The sequence below is a fragment of the Protopterus annectens genome, chromosome 2.part1 (assembly GCF_019279795.1).
Source record: "Protopterus annectens isolate FY-2018-M chromosome 2.part1, PAN1.0, whole genome shotgun sequence".
NCBI classification, from domain to species: Eukaryota; Metazoa; Chordata; order Ceratodontiformes; family Protopteridae; genus Protopterus; species Protopterus annectens.
This window is the reverse complement of record NC_056729.1, coordinates 142,199,864-142,221,944: the sequence shown is the minus strand read 5'-3', so window position 1 is coordinate 142,221,944 and position 22,081 is coordinate 142,199,864.

The window sequence follows — 22,081 nt, the reverse complement described above, 5'->3', positions numbered from 1 at the left end:
ATTTAAGTTCATGGTTTTAGAACTGATACACACCACCACAAGGCTAGGAAACACCAGTAACTTTACTGAAAAAGAAGAGAACAAATGGATAATCAGATTACAAGCTGATATTAGACATGGTCTCAGTGATAGAGTTTCTTTAAAACCCTTTCTAAAAGACAGACAATTGAGACACTAACAACACTGCTCTTTCCATATAGTTCTTCACTTGCATATACTAGCTTCTCTCATTTAAGTACACATATTGCACTTAATTCATACTGATTTTTACTATATACTCTCACATACACATGTATGCAATTTTTACATACACATATAAGCATACATATACTTTTTATACACATTTTTACATTCACTTTTATATTTACATTTTCACACATATACAATATTTCCATTATACATTAAATTTACTTCATATGTTCACATATATATTCATATATACATATATATATATTTTTTTAATATATATGTATATATTTTTACATATATTTTTTATACATACTCATTTATATATATATATATATATATATATATATATATATATATATATATATGCGTTTTTATAAATATATAAGTATACAGATATGGATATGTATATGTATGTATTTTTTACATTTTCATATTTATATGTTTATGTATTTGTATATTTTTATATTTCTATATGAATTTTTTATGTATGTCTGTTTGTGTGTGGGCACATTAAGTGTATGAATATATTTTATTATTATTATTTTTAGAGCTTTAGGGAAACTCACAGTAGACTGCTAGTTTTATTAGACAATTCTATCAGTCAACAACTGTTTTTATAAAGATTTCTCTAATGACAAGGAAATGAAATGCTGAAAATTAGAATTAATTAGCTAATTAACCTTCAGAGATTTTATTGGCTTAAGAAAGGGTTAAGTAGAGATATAATGGAGATTTTTACTTTTTATTTTCATTAAAGTCTGAAGAAGCACCCTGTGAGGTGTGAAAGCGCTTACTTTCTACAAATAAAGGATATATCAGCTTTTTAAGTTGGCTTCGATTGTCGTGGTGTGCTTCTAATCTCTTTTTTCTACTGGACTTATAACTTTATTTTGGAGGCACTTCACCCCTTAAGTATACATTTTATTTCAAAATGTAAAATAAAATAAATAAATAAATAAAAAATCAGAAATATTTTAACAATGTTAAACATATTAGCTTTTATATACTTAAAAGTAGGTGTGGAAAATGTGCGTATTGTTTAATTTTAAACCAGTCTATTCAAGGTAAACCATATAAACAGGGCCGTAAAAGTGTATTTTGAAACAAATACCCACACCCACACACTACTGCTAATTAGATCAAACTAAATCCTAGTTAAGGAAAACACTACCTATTTGCAACCCACATTCCAAAATTAGGCATTAAGAAAAGTATAAAATACATATAAAAACACATTTAACTAAAATCGCTTTCAGCTACTTAATGCAATAAAGTGTTCATCAGGTCTGTGGCAAGAACTAAAATCAAGAAAAAAACACAAAGTTATCTAACCATAAACATAATCTAACTAGAACACTATAAATATAAAAATACATCTGTCTAATATCATCTAATAAATATTTATCCATGTGTATTAGTATGCATAAAAAAATAAGTAATTAGCAGCTCAGAAAAAAATCAGAAAAATGTCAGTTCTTTGCAAAAGAAAATCTTGTCATGACAGCCCCAAAATGTGTTTATACAATGAAAACTAGTAGAAAAAAAATGAAAACAGTGGGTGAAGTAAACTAATAATGTATAAAAGTGTGCAGGTGTGTGCATGAGTGTGCATGAGCATCCACCAGTATGGTGAATGGGGGAATTATACCAATCCTACATAGTAATAGCAGCATGAAAAAATGTGTGTTTTGAATTTACCATTTAAATCTCTGGTGTAATGCAACAAATCTAATCAAAGGAGAATTGAGGTTAAAGTAACTAATCACATATACATTTATACACATTTGACACATAATTTTTATTATTATTTGGCATATTTTTAGTACTAAAAATATTTCCTCAAAAAATCCCTAAAAAACCTTTACAGATTGTGTGTCAGCTTATGTAAATTCAAAATAATCTTAGTAGAGCAATAATAGTTAAGTCTTGGTTTTCCAAATGCATTTATTTTCAACTGCCAGCATAATTCTTTTTTCTGCAAACACCACTGACATCCCTTTCAAGCTCATCTATCTCCACACAGTCCTTAATGATACATTTAAAGTCAGGATGTTTGGGGTGTTATAATAAGTGTTTGGATAAGCTGTTCCTCTGGCATTTACGTCTGACGTCAGAAAAATGACCTGAAATCCTCCTTTTCAGTTTATTCATAGTCTTACCCATATAAAATGCAGAGCAGTCATTACACTTGACTCTGTATACAACTTTTTCAGTACTACAGTTACCACCTACTGAGAATTTCACCATCTTTTTAAGATGCAGGCACTCAAACGAGTCACACTCCATCAAGTATTGACAGAAAGTGCAGTTAGGTGGCCCACAGATTTTAGTGCTCATGTCATCCTGGTGTTCCTTATTTTTCTTTTCCACATAGTTACGTATGCTTCCGCTCTTATTATATACAAAGGTGGAGTGACCTCCTAAAACCCTTACGAGCTACTATTTGTCAGTGAGCATGGCCCAGTTCTCCTTAATAATGGTTTTAATTTTATTTAAATCCCAGGTGTAAGTTGGAATGCAGCTGTCCTTACTTTTCTCTTCTTTTGGATTAGGGTCCGTAAGGGGAGATTTCATAGGTTCATAGGTTCATAGGTTCGTACTAGGCTATCTGCCCTAGGGCATTTATAAGCCTAGCCAGAGTGTGTGTGGCTTTCACCACCCCTTAGGATGAGAATACTACGCCCTTTTAGGGTTTAGTTTACTGTGCCTCTGTCAAGTAGTGACACAGAGATGACCCCCGGGGTAAACCTATGATCTCCCATCCACTCATCAAGATTTCTCTTGAATAGAGTTAGTGAGGGGCTCTGCCTAACATGGATTGGGATTCTGTTCCAGAGTGTAGGGAGCCTCTGGGTTATGAATCTGTCCCTCCAGCACGTCCTATTTATTTCTGTGTTGAGGTTTAAGTCTCTTGCTCTCGTGGCTCTGGTGGATTTGGATTTACTGAGGTGGAGCATGTCCATTAATTCCGGATTGGATATGGCCTTGTACGTCAGGCACAGATCACCTCTGAGTAGGCGGTATGCGACTGAATAGAGCTGGAGTTTTTTCAGTCGGGCAGCATATGACATATGTTTAAGACCCTTTATCCTCTTGGTGAGGAACTTTTGGGGTCTTTCCAACTGCTGCAGGTGTCGAGTAAGATACATCCCAAATGGGGCATTGTACTCAATCATTGGCCTGATAAGAGAAGAGTACAGGGCACAATGACCTCTCTTGATCTAGATGTGAAACCTTTCATGATAAGGTGGGCAATATAGAAGGTCTTCCTAACCACTTTGGCAATGTGAGTGTCAAATGAGAGGTTACTGTCAACCTGGGTCCCAAGGTCCCTGATTACCTCTTCCGTACTTAATGGATTACCACCTATGTGGTAATTTGTGAGTACCTTGTTTTTCCCAAAGGGTATGACTATACATTTTTTGGCGTTCAGCTTAAGGCCATGGCTCTGGCACCAATTATCCGTTTCTATGAGGCCTCTTTGAAGGATGTTTGTGTCTGCTGGAGTATCAGTTATGGCGCCCAGTTTGCAGTCATCTGCGAACTTTGTCAGCCACAATCCTCCTATGTTTGCCTGTACCTCGGAAAAATAAATGCCGAACAAGAGGGGTCCCAGGACTGAGCCCTGTGGGACACCGCTTGTGACTGGCTTAGAGTCTGACATAGCTCCAGCAACTCCGACCCTGTGGGTTCTGTCCTTGAGCCAGTTTGCAACCCATCTTGTGACATATGGGTTTACATTTAAGCTGGTGAGTTTGTCTATGATGCCCAAGTGGGGTATTGTGTCAAAGGCTTTTGCAAGGTCAAGGTAGGCTGTGTGAACTGCCTTACCCTCATCAATGGCCTTAGTGACTGTTTCAAAAAAGTCGATCAAGTTCAAAAGGCAGGATCTGCCTTTGACAAAGCCGAATTGGGTAGGATCCAATGTCTGTAGGTCCCCAATGTCTTTGTTTATGAGTTCCATAATGATCCTCTCCATAGCTTTGCAGACCAGGCTCGTCAAGCTTATGGGGCGGTAATTTCCAGGGTCCATAGAAGCACCGCCTTTGTGAAGTGGTACCACTGTCGCCATACGCCACTCTTTGGGTACGTATCCTGTAGTAAGGCTAAGATTAAACAGCAGCCTTATGTGTGGGTTTAGTTCCTCTTGGAGTTCATGTAGCACACAGCCTGGGACACCGTCCGGTCCCATTGATGCTGTGTTTTTAGCTTTAGAGAGGGCGGCTCTCACCTGGGCATCTGAGATGTTAGGGAGGCTACACTCTGCTGGGATAGTTATTTCTCCTTTTGGGGGGGAGGGGGAGGAGAAATTTGCACTGAACCTGTCTGCCAGAATGCTGGCAATGTCAGTGGGTTCAGTGTATTTTGTATCATTTTGGACTAACTCTGAGCATATCTGGGAGTTTCCACCCAGGTTTCTAACATAGCTAAAGAAGGCCTTGTGATTGTCTTTTGTGTCTTTTGCGATTTTTCTCTCAAAGTTGGCCTTGGATGATTTTATGAGTGATCATAGTTTTTTGCTAGTACTGATCAGAGATGCCTTCCCTTTTAGGGATTTTGCTCTGTCATGTAGTAGCTTCCTCCTCCTGTTGTAGAGTTTGTTTATGGCTGGGGTCCACCAGACCGGGCACCTGCCTTTGGGGGAATGGGTCTTGGTTTTATTTGGGATTGCATGGTCCATGCATTCTTGAAGGTGCCCGTAGAAGGTATTTGCAAAGGATTCAGCAGTGTGGGTTGTGGTTTCCACTGACCCAGGGGACTTGAAGGATACCACTTCAGTCTTAAGAAGTGTGAAGTTGGCTTTTGAGAAGTTCTTCACTGTGGTCTTTTGTGCAGGGGGTGGGGCGGGATGTGGATTTCCAGTGAGATTAATTTATGGTCTGATCTTACCAAAGAGGGATATACTTCCGGTGTGGAGCATTTTGTCCCCATGTTTGTGATGATCAGGTCTAGTATATTGTCTCCTCTTGTGGGAATGGTGACCAGTTTTTCCATTGCATTTGAGTTTATGAATTCTAGGAACCTTTGGGCTAGGGTGTTGGGGCTTGAGTAATGTTCCCAGTCTATGTTTGGGTAGTTGAAGTCTCCCAATATGATGGTATTTGGAGAGACATTCATACTCTCTAGTGCCTTCAGGAAGGCTGTGTGGGGTTCCTGAGTTTGAGAGGGTGGTCTGTAGCATGCTACAAACTGTAAGGCAGTTTTGCCTATGGTTAGTTGCACCTGGATGGTCTCCGATGCTTCGTGCATTGCCACTAACCTGGAGGTGTGGGTATCTTTGATGAATATGGATACTCCCCCTCCTTTTGTGGTTCGGTCCAAGTTTTGGGTCCGGAAAGCATGATATGAGGTAAAGCCTGATAGTGCTGGGGTGCTCTCAGGAGCCTTGAACCAGGTTTCAGTCACTGCACAGACATCGATGTTCTCCATACTGAGAAGGGCTTCGAGGGCGTGCATCTTGAGGTTTAGACTTCTGGCATTGAGCAGCATTACCCTTAGTTTTTTTCCACTTGAGTTTTCTAGGGAGGTAGGTTTATCCTTTGAGCCTTGCCTAAAAAAGGCACTATGGGGGTGGCAAGAGCCTTGGCCAATATCCGGAAGCCCAGGGCTGACAGGTGCAAGCCATCCCTTGCGAAGCAGCGTGGCTTGTCAAGCATGTCATCCCAAGCAGACAGACATTGGATCCCCTTAGAATGACACCAGTAATTAAGCCAATTGTTAAAACTGATCATTTTGTCTTTGTACTGTGGCATCATTCTTGGTGAGGGTAAGATGCTGCTCAGGGTCAGGGTCATACCGGCCTGGGCTACATAATCAGAGAGCTCCTCTATGTCTCTTTTCATGTAGTCCAGGGAGGTACGTCTCAGGTCGTTCACACCGGCATGTACAATGACTGAGTCATATTTGTACTTGCTGTGGAGTGACCTGAGGGCTTGTGTTATGTGGCGGATTCTAGCTCCTGACAGGCAGCTTACTGTGACCCTCTCCTTGTTCAGTCTGGTGAGCGGTACATCAGTGTGTCTGACTATGGAGTCACCTATTACAAGTGTGTCTGGCATGTTGTTTGGCCTTAAGGGCTGTGACTGTTTAGCACACTGACTTTGTGAACTATGTGTTGCATGTGCTATGTCTTGAGGTGGCGGTTGCTTGGGTGCCTGCTTTGGAGGCCTCTATTGTTTTGTTAGATTTTTAATCAGCGCCTCCAAGTATGTTTTTGTGTGTTTATGTGTTTGGTTTGCAGTTGTGATAGTTCTATGTGAGACTGGGTTTGTGGTGTGCGTGGTTACCTTCTCCTCCTGACTGGTTTTGCCAGTACTGAATTGAGGGAGCTCAGCCTCCAGTTTGGCTATATAGTTGCATCTCTCGCATATATTTGTATTTGTTGGGAGGAGGAGAGGGTTGTCTGTGTACATGAGGCAATTGTAACATTGCCTCAAGATTCCCAGATTCACCAGCTGAACAGGAGAGGACGCTAGCAACTGACCCTTCGACATGCTAGAAATAATGAAAAAGATTGCTGTGTAACTGAGTCAGAAAGGACCTATAGAGAAATGGGTACTCAACAGAATTTAGGTGAATGAAGTACTTTCTTTTGTTTAAGAGTGCTTTACTTGTATAAAGAAATGCTTTAGGAGCAAGTGCTGAGCTTTTCAGATAAAGTATAGGCTGTATAGATTGCAAGTAGAACAGTTCTAAGGGAAAAATTGAAGAGCAGACTTTACGGAGCCAGAAATAGTTTAAACTTTATTAACCGGCGCTATGAGCAACTTCGCGCTAAAACACGCTAAAGCGCGCAAAAGCGGGCTTTATAGCAGGGGGTTGAAAAGAGCCAGGAATTGACCCAAAATGGCCAATAAACTACAAGTTGCTGGGCTGGAACCAATCCTCTAGGGACAAATAGGTTGCTCAGTGCTCCCCACTCCCACTGGTGAACAAAGAAGCTTCCTCTTATCCAAATAAGGGTATGGGTAGGGTTCCATTTACTTCAATTAAGTGCAGTCTCAGAGTTGGTAGATTTAAGTAGTGGGGGGGGGGTGGCAGGGGGGCTTGCCCCCTGCCTACACCCTTTAGATTTTTTTTTCTGAACATTCGAAATTTTAATGGTTCGATCATTAAAGGTCGACCTTTAGTGATTCGAACCATTAAACTTTCGATGTTCTAATATAGACCCAGCAGCCAGACCTGGGGTGATTTTCCAATTTCCCATCTATTTCCCATCTATTGGTCAAGGTTAAACTTAAATATGGTTAGGAATGGACTTGCTTCATATGGATGGAGAGACTGCTCCAGGGCATGGGGAGTCTCTGAGAGACATATCTGTCTCATTTACATGTTTTATTTATGTCACATGCAAAACTTAAATCCTTGGTTCCAGTGGTTCTGATGCTGTTCATTTTGTGGGTGTGCAAAAGTTCAATCAGAGCTGGATCATGGATGCCTTGTGTGCCGGTATAGAGATATAACTTTAAAGTGATCCATATAGGACAATGTGTTTATACCCCGGATCCTCCTGATAAGGAACCCTTGTAGGAGTTCCAACTATTGCATATGTCTTGTCATATTTAGAGTTCTCTAGTATTATGCTGAAGGGGGGGCATTATTCTCAATGATGGATTTGATGAGGGCCAAAGAAGTTGGTGCTATGACTTCCTTGGACCTAGATGCCATGCTCTTACATATAAGCTGGACTGCACTCACTGGAAGCAGTCCTCACCCTGAAAGATGGTGACATTTGTGCGGCCACTGAAACCTGGCTTAAGGCTGTGGAGAGCACCCCAGCTATACCGGGTTACATTTCCTTCCACACATTCAGAGCACACACTGAGGGCATGAGAACTAAAGGAGGTGGTGTGTCAATATTGATTAAAGATAAATACACCTCTAGATTGGTTAAACAGCACAGTTCCCTTGAATTAATTCAGGTGCAATTGACTGTAGCTAAGACCCTCTCCGGGTCATTGCCAGCTATAGGACCCTGTCCTTGAATATGGACATCCACTCAGCCTACTTGGATCTACTTGAGTCAATCAAGATGCAACCAAACCCTGCTAAACATGGGTCCAGGGAAGTAAATAGTGTGGGAAGAAATAGCCAGAAATTGTTATGGCTAGTCTTGTATAGGCCCTAGGGCTGATAGACTAGTACCAACCTATGAACCTATTTTGGGTGGCTTTAATTACCCTTCCATAGACTGTGTAAATTATATGTGTTCTAATTCACTTTCCCAAAGGTTCCTGGACTCCATTAACTCCAAAGTCCTGGGCCAGATGGTTGACTCACCCACAAGGGGCTCAAACATCCTGGACCTGGTGTTCACCAACATGGGAGACTGCTGCACCACTCCCAGTATGTGGCCATCCCTGGTGAGATCTGACCACAAATCAGTCTTGCTAGAAGTAACTATAACACCCCCCCCCCCCAAGCAACAACTAGACTAAAAAAATTCTCCAAAGCCAGTTTTAAACTCTTATGAGATGGCATAAATAGCTTCATGGATCCTCCCCCCACTGATGGAACATACACCTATGTTGAGTTATACACCAATGCTTTATACAAGCACCTGTACAATTGTATTGATTCTACCATACCTGCTAGAACCAAAGCAAGATCTTCAAGAAAAAACAAACCTGCCTGGTGGACAACTGCCATTAATAGGCTATACAATAGGAGAAAGAAATTGCTGTCTAAGAGTAGGAAGGAACAGTCTCAAAACTGGAAACACTCCCTCCTCAACTTACACAAGCAAATAAGACTCCTAGTGAAGTCCTCCAAAGCTAACTACAAATCCAAATTAGCTTCCCTAACTAAAGATAACCACAAGGCATTCTTTAGTTACATCCATAGCCTCAAAGGTAATGCCCAGCTTTGTTCTGAACTCATAGTTAATGGTACTACATGTATAGAACCTGTGGATATAGCAAACCTATTGGCTGACAGTTCAGTGAAAACTTTACTCCCCTGTCCCCGCCACATATACCCCAAAGCATCCTTAACACCTGTGCCCCACCAAGCAGGTCTTAAATGCCCTCTGCAAGGCCAGCAACACAGTATCTATGGGACCAGACAACATCCCAAGCTGTGTCCTACATGGGTTAAAACAGGAATTAGCATCACTATTGAGCACCCTTTTTCAGTCACAGCCTAAGCTTTGGCTTCATCCCAGCAGAGTGGAAAATGGTTACCATCATCCCTTTGCATAAAGTGAGTGCATCCATGGACCCCTGGAACTATAGACCCATTAGTCTGACCAGCCTTATCTACAAGGCTGTGGAACAAATAATCATGGACCTTATTAACTAAGATATAGGAAATCTCCAAATGCTCGACCCCACCCAGTTTGGCTTTGTCAATGGAGATCATGCCTGTTAAACTTGGTGGACTTCTTCGAGACAGTCATCAAAACCCAAGACAAAGAAAAATCTGTGCATATGGCCTACCTAGACTTATACAAGGCCTTTGACACAATCCCCCACTCAGGCATCATTGATAAACTCACCCAGCTGGGTATCAACCCATACAATGTCAGGTGGGTTGCAAACTGGCTCACTGATAGAACTTGTATAGTCAAAATACCTGTAACCAGTGGTGTTCCACAGGGATAAGTTCGAGAACCCCTACTGTTCGGAATATACTTCTCCGAAGTACAGGCTAAAATGAAAGGACTGTGGCTGACAATATCTGCTGATGACTGCAAACTGGGAGCAATCATTAAAACCCCTAGCAATGTCAACATCCTGCAAGAAGGCCTTACTCAGATTAATGACTGGTGCCAAAGTCATGGTCTTAAACTTAATGCAAAAAATGCATTATCATCCCCTTCAGCAAGAGTGATGTTCCTGCAAACCATCACATCAAAAGCAATACCCTAAGCACACAGTCAGTGGTGATAGTTCTGGGCACACAGGTTGACAGCAACCTTAACTTTGATCACCATGTCTCCATAGTGATAAGAAGGGCATCTTATGTTGTTACTGTCATAGGTAAGGGCATTGCCTCCTGAAAAAAAGAGGTTATAACCCACCTTTACTCTTCCGTCATCAGGCCAATAATAAAGTACAACACTCCCTTTGGTATGTTCCTTTCCAAACACCTGCAGCAATTGGAGAGACCACATAGATTCCTTATAAAGAAAATTCAGGGTCTTCAAGATCTGTCTTATGTGAACAGATTGAAATCATTGTCACTTTACTCTGTGTCATACAGTCTGCTCAGAGGTGACTTGTGCCTTTCATACAGAGCAATCTGTGACCCAGCTTTAATGGATCTTTAATGGAGCCAGGTCTTGGCTTTTATGAAGACAGTTTGGTTTGGGACAAGAGATTGTAGTTTACCTAGTTCATTGTTTATGGATTCGGCTATAATTTGCTCCATAACTTTATATATGAGTGAAAAGCATGGTCTATGGTTACCAAAATCTGTAGTTATGCTAGTGTAAGTAACAGTAGTACTATTGCAGATCTCTATGCATCTGGGATGTATCCTGGAAAGAGGCATAAGCTTAACATGCCTTAGAGGTGTTTTGGAAGGAAGTAGTGAGACTGCGCTTTGCACTCTTCAAAGGTAGCTGGAAACATTGTCAAAACCCAAAGAGCTTGTGTTTTTTTCGTTTAGTGCTGCTGAGACCTGGCCTAGATTAGTCTCAGGATATCATTTAAGAGAGAATGGGGTGAAGGGGTCTGAGTGTCCATGGTGAAATTTGCAATGAATCTGCTGATTAGGATGTTAACTATGGTTTTGGAGTCAGAATGAGCAGTATTTTTAGATATCAGTATGGACCAGTACTTAGTGTCAGACATAAGTTTCCAAATGTAGCTAAGGAAGTCATAACAGCTGTCTTTGGCAGAAATGTTGACCCTGACTTCAAAGCTAGCCTTGTGCAGGCACACATGAAGTTTTTGCTGGCCATCAGTCTTTGCGGACAAGATGAATTTATTGTTAGGTCTTGAAGACTTGGTAACCAAGCAATTTCTACAGTTTATTTCACCTAAATATCAAAATCTGAGTGCTGTTTTTGTTGTTATTTTTGAATCTCTAATAAATGGTGTGTTTTCCACCAAGAGGAGGTTTGCTGAATTTACCTGTTTTTTACATCTTATAAAAAATTGTTCAAGAATACGCAATTAAATGAAGTCATATACCTTATTTTTAGTACTATGAGTAGATTAATTAGGGTCATTGAGGACAGTATACCAGCTGTTTTTTATATAAATACCAAGGTCTTATAGTTTTCACTAATAAAGTCTAAGAAGGGTGGCAATTTATTGGCTGACCACCATATTGACAAACATAGTGCACATTCCTACAAACTGGAGTTGTGCACTGCATCTCACATGAGGTCCAGAATGTAACATTATTTATAAAAATACAACTGTGCTACTGTTCCATCTATCCCTTGGTTGTGATTTGCATTGATGGGCTATAATGCATTATTTTATTAAAGGTTTGACACCACAACAGCTGCAGCATAAAGTTCCTGATGTCATCACCATTGTACTACAGCCACAGTACAGACTGTAGGCATGCATTGGGCAGACACTGCTTTCACAGCAACAAGGTGTCTTAGGAACAGGAAAACTACAATAAACCTTTATTAAAATGTATTTTTACAAAAGGAGGTCTGTGCATAACAAACATGCAAGGTTCTGCATGCCCTGGCATTATACATACAAAGGTATTTTTACATGTTTGGATGAGAGACACTCTCATTCTTTCCCTGGGCAGAATGTCTGCTCTGTGGCTCACTTGTTGCTGCAAGGACCAAGATCCTGATCAGCTCATTCATTCACTTTAAAGGTGAGAGTCTAGTGTTTGTATGTGAAACAGTCAGAACTCCTTCCCTCCCTGTAGGTGAGTGTGACGTCTGTGATTTCTGATTTCAGGGAGTCCACTCCTGTAACCCCATATATCAACCCCCCTACTAATACATTGCACCTCTGCATCTCATGAAGCCAGTATGTCCCATAAAGCTGAGGCATTACACTTGCACTACTTTAGGTGTCAGCCATGCAGTGAGACAGGCAGCACCCCTCTCTCCAGGATAGATGCCTGTGTCATAATCAGAAATTCATGCATCTACGTCATGGAACCGGATTTTAAAAGACCTGTCATAGTGACCCAAGTCACCACAGAAATGGTTCAATATGTTTATATTGCTCCTATGTGTGGGTCTTAAACAGTCTTGCATAAGCAGATTACTATACAAGAAAACTCTACCAGTCAGTTGAGAGCTGGCTTAATTGGTAGGATGTTTACCTCACAGACATGATGTACAGGGTTTGATTTTCACCTTTGTGGAAACTGGCTGGGTTTAAAATGGCCCACAAGGGCAGCTAGCTTACTGCATACTTATATACTTATGAGAATACACCTCCCTCTAAATATTGCCCCTTGATCTATGTGATGATGTCAGCTGGTATATACAAAGTATGCCTGCTGTGCCCTCTGTATATTAAACTATAATAAACAAGTTAGCTTATTCAAGTGTTATACCACTAAAGGAAACATTACTATTGCTGTGGTAGACATACTGAACTTTGTGGTGCAATGATCTTGCAGGTTTTTCTCAGTCTTGACAAGGGGCAGTTCTTGCACATATTTGCCTTACTGCTAACTACTCAGGATCATTCATGATTTGCATGTATTTTAATACTGGTATCTTGTCATAAGATAACTGCCTTTGCCACTCAAGTCATGCCACAAGTACAAATATGACTCTGTCATTGTCCATGTTGGTGTGAATGACCTGAGACGTACCTCCCTGGACTACATGAAAAGAGACATGGAAGAGCTCTCAGATCATGTGGCCCAGGCAGGTATGACCCTAGCCCTGAGAAGCATCCTGCCTTCGCCCAGAATGATACCACAATATAAGGACAAAATGATTGACTTCAACAATTGGCTAAACTACTGGTGTCATTCAAAGGGGATCCAGTATCTGTCTGCCTGGGATGACATGATCGACAGACCACGATGCTTTGCCAGAGATGGTCTGCACCTGTCGCCCCTGGGATTCAGGTTACTGGCTAAGGCTCTTGCCACCCCTATAGTGCCTTTTTTAGGCAAAGTTCAAATGACAAAACCACCACCGTAACAGGTACAAGCATGCAAAATCTGAAGGTAATGCTAGTCAATGCTAGAAGTCTAAACCTCAAAATGCACTCTCTCGAGGCACTCCTAAAAATGGAGAACATTGGTATCTGAGCAGTAACTGAGACCTGGTTTAAGGCTCCAGACAGCACTCCTGCAATACCAGGCTACAACTCTTACCACACTTTTCGGCTACCAAACCAGGATCGAAACACTAAAGGTGGAGGAGTGTCCATATTCACCAAGGATATTCATACCACCAGGCTAGTTGCCCAACACAATGAGTCTGAAATTCTCCAGGTGCAACTAACACTAGGTAAGACTGCAATCAAAATTGTAGCTTGCTACAGATCCCCCACCATGCCCCAAGATTCTCACTACACCTTTCTAAACATACTGGAAAATATTAATATACAACCAAACACCCTAATACTGGGTGATTTCAACTACCCTGCCATTAACTGGGAAAACTACTTGTGCACCAACACCTTTGCCCAACGGTTCTTGGAATTCATAAATTCCAATGCCCTGGATCAACTAATCCATAGTCCCACCAGCGGCTCCAATATCCTAGACCTGGTCATTACCAACATGGGAAATCAATGCTCCACACCTATGGTCACCCCCCCTCATTGGTCAGATCAGACCATAAGCTAATCACCCTTAACATCCACATCCCACCCCCAACCCCAGTAAGAAAACCTCCATAAAAAACTTCTCCAAGGCCAACTTCATGCTACTCAAGTCAGAAGTTACAAACTTCATGACACCTATGCAGACGGGAACTGAAAGTTCAACTGCTGAATCCTACACTAAGGCACAGTACGAGCACATCCACTCATGCATGAATCATGCCATCCCAAATAGAACCAAGATGCTATCCTCTAAAAAAAGGAAGCCAATCTGGTGGTCCCCTGCCATAAACAAACTTTACAACAAAAAGAAAAAACTGTTTCAGAAAAGAGGAAAATCCCAGGATGCAAAAAACTCCCTTACCAGCCTCCGTAAGAAGCTGAGATCCCTCATAAAATCCTCCAAAGCTAGTTACGAAAATAAAATTGCCAAAGATTCCAAAGACAACCACAAGGCATTCTATAACTATGTCAAGAATCTAAATGGCAATGCTCAGATCTGCTCTGAGCTACAAGAGAATGGCATTACATATACTGATCCCAAGGATATTGCCAATATCCTGGCAGATCGATTCAGTGCCAACTTCACCCCCCTCTCACCCCCTAAATGGCCCATCTCAATACTGGAAGATTGCCAAATTCTGGTAATAATGGCCACACAGGTAAAAACGCACTCTCCAAAGCTAAGAATGCGCATCCATGGGACCAGATGACATCCCGGGCTGTGTACTACATGAATTATAAAATGAACTGGCACCTCACCTAAGTGTCATGTTTAATCATACCCTCACCTCAGGCTTCGTGCCCACTGAGTGGTGCACAGCTACAGTTATCCCACTCCACAAAGGGGGATCTGCCTTGGATCCCGGGAACTACCGCCCCATCAGTCTGACGAGCCTGATCTGCAAGGCCATGGAATGCATTATCATGGAACTTATAAACAAAGAAATTGGCAACCTTAAAACACTGAACCCCACCCAGTTTGGGTTCATGAATGGCCAATCTTGTCTCCTGAACCTTATTGACTTCTTCGAATCAGTCTCCAGAGCCGTGGACGAGTGTAAGGCAGTCCACACAGCCTATCTGGACCTCGCCAAGGCCTTTGACACCATCCCCCACTCTGGAATCATACATAAACTTACTAAGCTGGGCATTAATCCCTACGTCACTCGATGGGTTGCCAACTGGCTTACTGACAGAACCCACACTGTAAAAGTAGCTGACTCCAAATTCAGCTCCAGACAAGTGACAAGTGGAGTACCTCAGAGTTCAGTCCTGGGATCTCTCTTGTTTGGCATCTACTTCTCTGAAGTACAGGCCAACACTAAGGGACTCTGGCTAACAAAGTTCACAGATGACTGCAAACTGGGAGCCATTATTGAATCCCCAAATGATGTGGATACTCTACAAAAGGGCCTTACAGAAACAGATGCTTGGTGCCAGAGCCATGGGCTCAAGCTCAATGTCAAGAAATGTATAGTTATCCCCTTTGGGAAAAAACATGTACCCATGAATTATCACATAGGTGGCAGTACACTAAACACCAAAAGTGTGATAAGAGACTTAGGGACACAGGTGGACAGTGGTCTCTCCTTCGATAACCACATCGCCACAACAGTCAGGAAATCCTTCTATGTGGCACACCTCATCACTAAGGGCTTTTCATCCAGAAAAAAGGAGGTCATTGTTCCACTGTACTCATCCCTCATTAGACCCATTATAGAATACAATGCCCCATTTGGTATGTACCTCTCAAGACAACTGCAACAACTGGAAAGGCCACAGAAATACCTCACTAAAAGAATCACAGCCCTAAAGCAGATGCCCTATGCTGACCGCCTTAAGAAACTCCAGCTATACTCTATCACATATCGTCTACTCCGAGGCGATCTCTGCTTAACATACAACGCCATGTCAAACCCAGAGCTGTTGGACATGCTACACTTAAAGAAATCCCAATCTCTCAGAGCCACATGCTCCAGGGATCTAAATCTTGTTATCACACTAAACAAAACATGCTAGAGGGATAGGCTCCTGACCCACAGACTCCCCAACCTCTGGAACAGACTGCCCATACATGTCAAGCAGTGTGCCTCTTTAGCCCTCTTCAAAAGGAACCTTGATGATTAGATGGGAGAAAGGAAATTCACCCCGGGGATCACGTCAGTCACCCTGCTAGACAGTGGCCCAGGGAAGTAAATAGTGTGGGAAGAAATAGCCAGGGAATTGTTATGGCTAGGCTTTTATAGGCCCTAGGGCCGATAGCCGAGTACCAACCTATGAACCTATGAACCTAGGTGCAAATTCCATGTAGTTCAGCTTCTACCAAGTGTGGTTATAAACACATGGGTATGTGTAAGAGCCCTGTTATGTTTTCCAGTGATATAGCTTAGTTTATAGTTTTATATTGGTGTATTTTGTTCCCAGTTTCACACTGATTGATGGTGTTACTGAACCATGCCATGCTGAGTGACGTATCAGCTATGATAGCAGATCAGGAACCTGTTATTAGCTGGAGGTACTGTACACTGGCTGTGACATAACATAAGAATATGACAGACATGTATGCCATCTCTTTGTGATTAAGGAATTTCAGAATTGCTTATAAACTATCATGTGAGTACATTTAACATGCTGGGCTGGTTTCGGTATGTTGTGCTGTGCTGCAGACTGAGAGGTATAAGCACTGAGATCATAAAGGGTGCAGGAGCCCTTGTACAAATATTCATTCACATAACAGGTGGACAGAATTGAATATTTATGAATCCTGGTCTGAGGTTGATTGTACACTTAAGTTAAAGATGATGACATCAATTACAGAGGATATAACCATGAGGGATGTGAAGAAAGATCTCAAGTTTGTCATTATAATATCCAACATATTGCCGTCCTTACTTGGATTTTATACAATTTTCTCCAAATTGTTTTACATTTGTAACTCAAAGTTTGTTGTTACTTAAATTCTGAATGTATATGTACTTCAAATAATGCATGTTACTCATTGTATGCCTGTTATTTTAATAATTCTGTTATAATTCTTATAATATTATAGTCAATGCTACACACACGTATTAATGTGTGAACAATTCCTAGAAGTTTTTTGGTCCTCTTAACCTACTTTGGACAGCTGTCTCAGTGTTTGACATTTATTGGTGGATCTACAAGCTGCTCAATTCCATCTCTGGACTAATATCATTTTTCTGCTGGGGACAGGATGGATTCTAAGGACATCCTTGGGTGGGGAAAGTCATTATGTCATATATCAAAAGTCATTATGTCATATATCAAGCCAGATTTTTTTTTTATGTTATGACCTACACAAGACCCCCCCCCTCCAATGGTGATTATGGTTATGTCCATAGGGCAGGCATGTAATGGGGACATTGTAGCGTATCGTCTCACCTTTGCAGCTGCTCAGCCATATCCCTCCACCTAACACCTCTCAGGATGACGTCCCCAGTCTCCATTAGATAGTTTGCACAAATATATCAATAGTTTTAGAATGCTCTCTGAAAAACAAAACCAGCAGTAACAGCTAAAATAAAGCACAATTATGCTCAATGTATAAGAAGGCAATTCTAGTTTTAAATGTTTACAAGGTGGGTATTCTGTAATATTACTGTTTTCTTTTTCAAATTTAGATTGCTGTAAATTACTCATTTCAGGCACCAACCCACAATTCTGGGTTGTTTATAAATCACTTGTCTCATTTCTAGTCCCCATAACGTTCATAACAATAGATTGGAATAAAATATTAATTTCTGTTAGGAGGGAGCGATTATGCCCCTTGTGTTATTGTACAACAGTAAACATGGCGAGGGTTTTTTTGGAACACAGCTCATACCCACAAATCTTCTGTTAGCAGGTAAGTTTAGCACTCATAGCACTAAAGGGTGACATAAAAAGTTGTAGACAGATGTGTGGAAAAGTGCTAGTCTATTCCAATGGTAATTCCTTCTGAAAAGAGTGAGTTGTTTCTTTCTGCCTAATAATATCTCTGTCTTGCAGAAGTCAGCAGATTAGACTATTATATTTCTGAGTCCATCCACTTATACCTAAGGAATGGAAACACAAATATTGCTTTTTTTTTTCAGAAGACACACTTAGTCTTTAGCAGATAACAAATGACATGGTTTTGCCACAGCTGTCTCCTTAATTTTGTTTGAAGACTTGAAAGTTTTCCATCAACGAATCGTTCTTTTGGGGTCTCATCACTTTTTAATGCTTAACATTGTTTATTACTCATTATGTTGTTACAAATATTCCCGCTTAGCTGCAGAAATAATATGGTTTAATTTACCTTTCTAAAACACAGTGTCTGTAACTCAGAGCTGGCTACTATCATTGCAAAAGGACATGCAAGTACATTACCTACTGCAGTACATTAGAAATGACCATACCTGTGACAGCATCCCGCATGTCAGGATCAATAACTTTCTGCAAATACAGATATCTTTGAGATAAACCCAGAATAAATTTGGGGGTCTTACACCATTTAAATTATAAAGACAGACCCAGGGGGATCACTGCCAGCCCAGAGACTTTAGTATTTTAGCTGAGACAAAACACAAGTAATCAAATTACATCCTAGTATTAGGTTCATAGGTTCATAGGTAGGTACTAGGCTATCGGCCCAAGGGCCTACTTAAGCCTAGCGAACAAGGTTCCCTGGCTTACACCACCCAAGAAAGTTATTTTCCTGTGCCACTGTCGAGCAGAGACACAGAAGAACATTTATTGTATAAATAAAAGACATAAGTAGTTTAAAATAAACACCATCATATATACTGCATCCCCATTTTTTCAAAATGTTATTCATCACATACTTTGAGGTAGCTGCATTAAACAATGTACATTACACAACTGTACTAAATGATTTTGATAGCATTTTGCATGTTGATTTACTTGATTTTAATAAGCATAAATAAATTTTTCGGTAAATAATATAAAACAGTATACTGCAATTATAACCTGTCCCTGTAACAAACTGGCATTGTAATAGCTGTTCATATCTGAGATGTTCTACAGTAAGGAATAGTCACGTCAGTGAGACATGCAGCTAAAAATATACCTAGGGTAGCACTATCTACATTCCCCGTAAACACTTCAATGTCTTGGACATCTTATTCTTGCCCATCATTTTCTCAAAGAGAATAGAATGAGAAGCATTTCTAATTGCTCTTGAGAAAATGTCATACATTTATTTGTACTTTGCCATCTGAAGTCTTGACCACAGATGATGTCAGCTATTCATGCTTCAGAATGGCAAAAGATGGTCATCACTATTAATGCTGATGAACTCAGATGCTCAAGAGTTATGGCTTGCTATCAAGAAAGTACTTTTTTTATGAATTTTATTCCATTCTCTCTTCAACCCAAGTCTTGATCTCTGCAATTAACAATGAAGTTGATAATAGGAATGCTTGGTTTCACCCTATGAACCATAAGTAGTAGGGCTGTCTTCAGGCCATTATCTTGTAGTGGGGTATTTCTGTATACAAGTATATATATATATATATATACATATATAATTGTGAGTGTGTGTGTACTTTATGTCATCTTAATAAAATGCTTCTGCTTCATTATCTGGATAATATTTTCAGCTTGACCACTTAGCTGTGCATACCATGGACTCCATGTATCATGCTGGAACTCACATTTTTCTGACCATTCATGAATCTTGTGCTTACATCTCAGTACTTCACACAACAGCATGTGCCACACAAAGAACAAGGGGTTACTTCACCCAGTTATGTTTAGATAGCAAGAACCTGATCAACTGATCCTTGATCACTTGGATCTTGAAACATGTAGAATTGTCTGAATCTACAATTTCCAGACTTCTAAAAACCTGTAAGAAACATACTCCCTTGAGGATGTAGCTAAACCACATATCAAACTACTACATTTAACATTGTTACACATTCAGGTCCTTACCAGAAATAAATAAATAATGAAGATAGGCACAGGACGCTTTGCTGCCTGCTCTAGACTTTATTATTGCACCTGATGCATAATACAGGAAGTTGTTGTAGCATATGAACATTCTACATGTGTGTATTTTTCATAGGAAAGGCACAAATAACTTAAAAAAACACCAGCATATGTTGTACACAGCATTTCCCTGAGAAATAGGATGTGTGATAAAAAAATCATTGGTGTTAGTTTTGACAAAACCTTTTCTATCAAAATCCAAATTTGCTTTTCCATTTTTTTTAACCTTCTTACTGCATCAAACCCAGAAATGTTGGTATATTATTAACTTGCTATTTTTTCCATGGCATGACATACTTTCTGTGTCAGTATTACTATGCTTTTTTTTTTTTTCCAGTTTTGATATCTTCAACCTTATCAGATTCATGTAACACCTGTAGTGATGTTTCATCTATTTCCTATCCTTTTTTACCTCACAAGCCAAATATTGTGAGATCCCATTTCCCTAATATTTAAGCTCATAGGTTCATAGGTTGGTACTAGGTTATCGGCCCTAAGGCCTCTACAAGCCTAGCTATAACAATTCCCTGGCTATTTCTTCCCACACTATTTACTTCCTGGACCTCTGTCTAGCAGGACAACTGACGTGATCCCCATGGTGAATTTCCTTTCTCCCATCCAATAGTCAAAGTTCCTTTTGAAGAGGGCCAATGAGGCGCTCTGCTTGACATGTATGGGCAGTCTATTCCAGAGTCTGGGGAGTCTCTGGCTCAGGAACCTATCCCTCCAGCATGTTTTGTTTATTGTGATGAAAAGATTTAGATCCCTGGAGCATGTGGCTCTGAGGGATTGGGATTTCTTTAAGTGTAACATGTCCAACAGCTCTGGGTTTGATATGGCCTTGTATGTTAAGCAGAGGTCGCCTCTGAGTAGACGATATGTGACAGAGTATAGCTGGAGTTTTTTAAGGCGGTCAGCATAGGGCATCTGCTTTAGGCCTGTGATTCTTTTAGTGAGGTATTTCTGTAGCCTTTCCAGTTGTTGCAGGTGTCTTGAGAGGTACATACCAAATGGGGCATTGTATTCTATAATGGGTCTAATGAGGGATGAGTACAGTGGGACAATGACCTCTATTTTTCTGGATGAAAAGCCCTTAGTGATGAGGTGTGCTACATAGAAGGATTTCCTGACTGTTGTGGCGATGTGGTTACCGAAAGTGAGACCACTGTCCACCTGTGTCCCTAAGTCTCTTATCACACTTTTGGTGTTTAGTGTACTACCACCTATGTGGTAATTCATGGATACATGTTTTTTCCCAAAGGGGATAACTATACATTTCTTGGCATTGAGCTTGACCCCATGGCTCTGGCACCAAACATCTGTCTCTGTAAGGCCCTTTTATAGAGTATCCACATCATTTGGAGATTCAATAATGGCTCCCAGTTTGCAGTCATCTGCTAACTTTGTTAGCCAGAGTCCCTTAGTATTGGCCTGTACTTCAGAGAAATAGACGCCAAACAAGAGTGGTCCCAGGACTGAACCCTGAGGTTTGGTGCATATACTTTTTTTTTTACTTATTAAGATCTGAGAATTTTTGAGCTCGGGTGATATGAAATTAACACACTATGTCATCAAGCCCTTTGGATTAGCAGTAGACTCCAACAATGATCAAATAAACTACACAACTGCATTTTTTCCTCAGCTTTTCCCTCTACTTTACTTCAGATATTATTGAGCTCACTGCTTGATTACCAACACATAAAAGCTATTTTTATGCTATTTTTCACTCAAAACTATAATTCTAAAATTATGTCATTGAGAGAGATATGTCAAGTGACATTTATCTTTTTACCTACTAAAAGAGGACATCCGCATTTCACATCACCCAATAACTTCTTAAACTGCATATTCATTATTTCCAGTGTCTTTACTTGAGCCCCTAAACCTAGTCTAATAAGTTAAATTCCTTTCCCTTCAAAGTATTTTTTTTACATTCCCAAACAGTCTGCACAATGAAGCATGACAAAAGTACATATAGTTTTTTTTTTTTAGTTTTTGAATATTCGTAAATTGAATATTCAGTTAATTTTGCCCCAGTCCCCTTCAATAATACACATAACACCAAGTGGCATTCAATGACCTTTATTCATTTTAAATATAACTTTATTGCATCATTTCAATTATTATTTATAACATGATAACCTTGTACCACAACATGTAGAATTCCTTATAACATGCAT